Here is a 6,144-nt window from a genome sequence, read left to right as displayed (position 1 = left end):
TCATGTGTCAGACAATCTATGAATTCCTTGTTTTCCTGGAAAAGCAAAAGCATATCTTCATTGTGTCTCTTCTGTGTATTCTGTATGTATTCTTGTGGAGAATAAAATGGTAGCCTACTGTTTCCCTGGCTCTTGCTTGCTTCTCTGCCAGCTCCCTTCTGCACACTTTACCTAGCTCTTTCTCCTCCTTACTCCACTGCTAACAGCACTGCAGGACTCTTGACCCTCCTTTCCTGAATTCCTTTCATTGAAGGCTCCTTATCTTGGAAAATGACTTCAAACTGGACATTAGGAGCATAACCTGGACATATTCAGTTTCCTTCCCCTATCCCTTCCCCTTCCCCTATGTAAAAAGATGTACACATCTTTTTAATGTTCTTATTATCCCAGTGAGACACAAACTCAGCTCCCCTGCAGATGATAGATAGCTCCAGGAGTTGTGGCAAGAAGTCTCAGATACATCTGGGTCTCTAGCTCTCATCTAGGGTAGAATGAAAGCTATTCTAGGTACCACCTCCACTTGGGCAGGGATATTTGTCTGCCCCACCACACCACCATGTCTCTTCCAGCCCTAGGGCATCACTCCACATATTAGGTGTTTGTTGAAAGAATAACAACTTTAGTACAGCAACTCTATCTCTAAAGTCTGTCCTTCACATCTCCAACATGCACTCACAAGAGTAAACAGAGCCAGTAGTACAAGTGTCCAGTGTTAGTGACTGTGTCAGGGTACATGAATATGGGACTTTGAAGTATGTGGATTGCATCAAACAGAAAACTTGAGAAAAACTTATCTCAGACTCATTTGTAATAAGGCAAAGCTAGTGACAGATGCTCACAGTGTTAACCTCTGTGTGAGCAACTGCAGAGAAAAAAAAGACTGACCTTAAACACTTATGATTTCCTTTGGCAGTTGACCATATGAGAGACAAGAGGAGTGCTATTCTGTGCAGGGGACTGCCAATACTTGCTTCAAAAGATAAGCATGGGGACACACAGAAATACACATCATTAATTTTTATTTCTCAACAGGACACTAACATCTTACAGGGTACTTATCACAGTAAAAAAATGATCACAGAGTTCTTTGTATCTTGTAACAGCAGTTCTGTGAGAGTAGTTAACTGAAAAAAATGGAACAATGCTTACAGCTCATAATATAGCAAGGACAATGCTTATAGAGGGAATGTAGTAATGGTGATGCTTATAGAATTCTTTGAACATATGAAGAAGAATGCTAATGAACTGGTGCAAACAAGAACAATGGTAAAAAAGTGCTTAACACAATAAGACAAGTTAAGAAAGGTCCTAGAACACACTCAGAACAGCAGTACTTATAGAGTATAAACACAGTATGATCAGTGCTATGAGAGGGACACACAACAAGAGCAATGCTAACATCTGACACATACTAGGACCAATGTTCAAAACAGTCCTTATAGAAAGAAAAATGATGCTTAACTTTCACTGCTGAGACTTTTTCTTTTTGATGCTTAGGATGTCACAGTTTTGCTCATAATCCTGATGCCCATCATGTTCTTGTTCACATCACCAGCTTATTTCTCCTGTTTGGGACAGAGACAAGAAAAACAAGAAAAGCAAGTGTCAGTGAGATCCCACTGAGTTCTTAGTGCTCAACTCCCCCTCCTTCACTGCAAAGCATACATGTCTCCCTTCTGCACAACCTTGGAGTCTCTGCTCTTCAAGCAAAGCCTCTGCTCAGAGCACATTGACAGCCTCAGAATTCCTAGATCAGAGAAAGGTGTGGCCTGCACATTAAGAGCTGACCTGGGATTTGGGAGCCTGGAGCATTATGGGCAGGAAAAATTTCTAACATAATTGATACGGAGTGGGGGAGCATGGGTTATTACATTCAGCCATTATGTTGCACAACAAAGTACAAGGAATGGATGATTGGCAGGTCCAACTGACCATGTGGGATCCAATATTATGTGAGAAATGTGTATATCCTAGGGTGTACAGCATGTCTGAGGGTCACTTACAGGTCCAGCCTTCCTCTTATTCATCTTCATCTTCTTCTGGGTCACTGATCTCTTCATATATCACTGGCTTCTTTCTTTCCCTTAACCTATGGCTCCAGATGTTCACATTCCTTTCATTGAGTCCTGAGACAGGGAAGGGTAGTACATGAGAGCTAGGTGAAAAGACAGTTTCTAGGTCTTGTTTTGGACCTCATGTGTCCCATGGGTTTTTTCAAGCACTTGTTTTTAACATCTTCTGGCACAGACAGACTGAAACAGCAGGGTTTCACCAATTTGGAATAAAGACCAGTTCAGTGAGAGCCTTCCCCTGTGACCTATTTGCTCCAACATGTACCTGTGAGTGCATATTAGAGCTGGAACACTGACTGGAGTGAGATACTTTACTAGGTTATCATGTGGGACAGAATGTATGAGGAAGGGTTGATGATTTAGCTTAGTGGTGCTGGAATTTTTCTAGTATAAGGGAACTGCTTAATGTAAAAACAGAAACAACAAAATGGCAACAACAAAACCACTTTGCAGATATCAAGCTCCAAATTTCTGAATCTATTATACTTACAGTGGGAGCCTGTGGAATTCGGCCTGCTTAACTGCAGATCACAATTCTTTGGAGACAGTTTTGACTGTTTGTTTTTTAGAGCTGAAAAGCCAGAAAGAAGATCAAGGGAACATATTTGGCTACACTGTTGATGATTATGTCTGTTAATAAAGTGTGGTTGAAGCTCACATGGTGGCTCAAGCCTCTAATCTCAGTATTTGGGAAGCTAAGGCAAGGGAGCTGCTATAAGTCTGAGGTCAGCTGGGAGCTGTAGCATGAGGCCCAATCTTTAAAATTTCATGCTATTGTCTCTGGTCACCTTTCACCTATATTCTATCTCTTAACTGAGCAGTGAGAAATATGTATAGTCATTTCTCTCTCTCTCTCTCTCTCTCTCTCTCTCTCTCTCTCTCTCTCTCTCGTATGTGTGTGTGTGTGTGTGTGTGTGTGTGTGTGTGTAGAGTAGGAAAACAGCTATTCTCTGCTAGGCATGGTCTGTTTGCCTCTAGTCCCACCTACCTGGGATAATGAGGCAGGATGTTTCCTCGAGTCTACGAATTCAATACCAGCATGGAAATAATATAGACTGTATTTCTGAACACATAAGCAGGCAATTCCTTTCCAGGCTGAACATACAAAATAAAATTCAGTTGGGAGTAAAACTGTATTTCCTTAATATATTTTGATATACTAATGGATAATATTTATCTTTATTAGATTTGAGTATGCAGTTATGATGCTGATTCTGAAAGTTTAGATAGATTTATCATTTAAATTGTAATTACACTGTTATTCACGAACAGTATTTATCATAGCTTTAAGAAAGAATACTAATGGAGAATCACACTGAGTTTGGTTGGAGCTCAACATTATCGCTCAAAGTGCTTCAGATCTGTCTGATGCCTTTAAACAAACCAGCCACAGCTGAAGCTGTCTGTTCAGCTCTCACCAACCTCACCCTCCTTCCAGGTCCACTCAGCATCTATACATTTACCATCTACTTACTGCGAATAAAAGTATACATTCTCCTTTTGCATGTTTCAGAATTTTATGTGGTGCCCAAGTACATAACTTTCCAACACCACTCTTCCCTCAGCTCTGACCTGAGGAATGGGAGATTTGTCTGTGAACTTCCCCGGCATCTTGACTTAAAGGTTTTTTTTTGGTAAAAGCCCCTCCATATCTACTCACCTTGACTCTCATGGCCACAACCTTCATCAGATTCATGGTGTCTCCTGGTCACTCCTCATGACCCATGAAGGTCACCTCATCTTACATGTCTTCTCTGGTTTATGCTCACTTTTCCTGAGGTTCATTGAACAAGGCCTTCTTCTATTCATGGCACTAGGGATGCATCCTTGAAAGAGAGCTTGAAATTTCCAGCCTGAGAAGGAGGGCAGCATCAACCAATCACCTAAAATTAAATTCTACTATTTTCCATTATGGCTTGTTTGTCCCTGAGGAATTCCATGGACTAAAGTCTGGGGACAGACATATCTGGGTTAAGAATGAGAGGGTTCCTGTGGCATGACTTTGAGTCTCTGAGAGCAGGTCAGATACTGTGGTGGTATTGTGTTCCCCAAAATATTGTGTACCCTAATAAACTTATCTGGGGTCAGAGAACAGAAAAGCCACTAGATACTTAAGTTAGGCAGTGGTAGCACACACCTTTAATCCTAGCATTCCAGAGGCAGAAATCCATCTGTTCAAGGATACAGCCAAGCATGGTGACTCTTGCCTTTAATCCCAGAAAGCGAGCCTTTAATCCCAGGGAGTGAGGCAGAAAGCAGATATATAAGGCATGAGGACCAGAAACTAGAAGCATTTGGCTGGTTAAGCTTTCAGGCTTTGGAGCAGCACAGTTCAGCTGAGATCCATTCTGGATGAGGACTCAGAGGCTTCCAGTCTGAGGAAACAAGATCAGCTGAGAAGTTGGCCAGGTGAAGTTAGCTGTGGCTTGTTCTGGTTCTCTGATCTTCCAGTTCACCCCAATACCTGGCTCAGGTTTGATTTTATTTATAAGAACTTTTAAGATTCATGCTACCAGATATTGCTGTTACTATGGTATGTCTTGAACCGAAGGGCATACAGAAAGATCTTGGTGTATGGTGACATTTTATTTGCGCTGAAATGTGATTTTATTTATATGTTAATAAAGTTGCCTGGGGATCAGAGCCATAGCTGAAGTCTGGGAGTGGTAGCACGTGCCCTTAATCTGATCTCTGTGTGTTCAAGGACACAGCATGGTGACACAGGCCTTTAATCTCAGTACCAACCATAGAAACCTGGAGGTCTGTATAGACAGGTAGTGATGAGGAAGTCATGTGGTTGGGTTTACAGCCAATAAGAAGGCAGAACAGAAAGTCAATAAAAAGACAGGACACAGGAAGAAGGTCAGGGGAAGGACAGCAGCAAGTGGTAAGATAAGGTGGTCTTAGCTCTTGGATCATGCTCAATGCTTGGGCTTTTAACTCTTTATTTGGCTCTGTGTTTATTTAATGAGACCGTTTAGAATTACATCTACATTGGTGGATGAGTCAGGCAGAGAAGGTGCACAAAATTCCTCACATTCTCATTGATAAATGTCAGGTAAAAATGTTGATTTCACAGGGAGAAATCACAGTTGTCACTGGTGATTGGGGAAGAGGGATAATCAGTACCAAATGCAATTAGAGAGAAGTAATGAGTTTGATGACCACAGTTTATGATTGATCATTTACTTTATAAAGAGGGGAGTCAGAAGTCTGTAAACACAGAGACTTGGTGAATGTCCTGTGTTTGTTAATTGTCCTGATTTGATGACAACCTATTGTGTTCATCTTAATTTTTCATGTTGTATTCCATAATCATGCAGGCATATTATATCTACAGGAAACAACAGACATAATCAGAAAAAAAATACTTCTTCGGAAGTTGGGCTTGGTGTTGAACAACAGTGATCCAAGCAGTGAAGCAGGTGAATGGGGAGCTCAAGTTTAGCCTGGCTTTATAAGTGAGATGTTGTGTCACCAATATATTGTGCACCCTGATAAGCTTATCTGCGGTCAGAGAACAGAACAGCCACTAGACATACATAGAGGCCAGAAAATGGTGGTACACACACCTTTAATCTATCACTTGGGAGGCAGAGATCCATCCACACTGGAAACTGCCAGGCATGGTGACACATACCTTTAATCTCAGTAAGTGATGGCAGGAAGCAGAAAGGTATGTAAGGCATGAGTACCAGAAACTAAGTTTGTTAAGATTTTCAGCTTTTAGCATCAGTTCAGCTGAGATTCATTCAGATGAAACTCAGAGGCTTCCAGTTTGAGGAAACAAGATTAGCTGGGGAATTGGTGAAGTGAGGTTGGCTGTGGCTTGTTCTGTTTCTCTGATCTTTCAGCGTTCACCTCAATACCTAGTTCAGGGTTTGTTTTTATTAAGAAGACCTTTTAAAGTTTATGCTACAACACAACATCAAGCAAAAATTAAAGAATTTTTGATAAGGTAGTGAAGTAAATGATATTTATGAAGGTTCAAACATATAATTTCTAAAGCCAGAAAAGAAAAAAAAACAGTATGAGGTTTTATAGTTAAAATATATTTTCATTTCATGATGAT

The 6,144-nt window shown here is 40.9% G+C and overlaps 1 long non-coding RNA gene across 1 annotated transcript; it reads right to left on the bottom strand.

Annotated features, from left to right (window-relative positions):
- Positions 1–1,002: 1,002 nt before the first annotated feature.
- Positions 1,003–3,806, bottom strand: LOC143271010 (uncharacterized). Its single transcript, XR_013048261.1, has 3 exons — positions 3,733–3,806; positions 2,004–2,126; positions 1,003–1,565 (listed from the first exon to the last, which is right to left on the bottom strand). It is a non-coding gene; the product is annotated as an uncharacterized LOC143271010 (long non-coding RNA).
- Between the last annotated feature and the right edge of the window lie 2,338 nt (positions 3,807–6,144).

This window comes from Peromyscus maniculatus, chromosome X, assembly GCF_049852395.1.
Source record: "Peromyscus maniculatus bairdii isolate BWxNUB_F1_BW_parent chromosome X, HU_Pman_BW_mat_3.1, whole genome shotgun sequence".
Lineage (NCBI taxonomy): Eukaryota > Metazoa > Chordata > Mammalia > Rodentia > Cricetidae > Peromyscus > Peromyscus maniculatus.
Note: the sequence above shows the minus strand (reverse complement) of the source record. Positions and strands in the feature narration are given on the sequence as shown.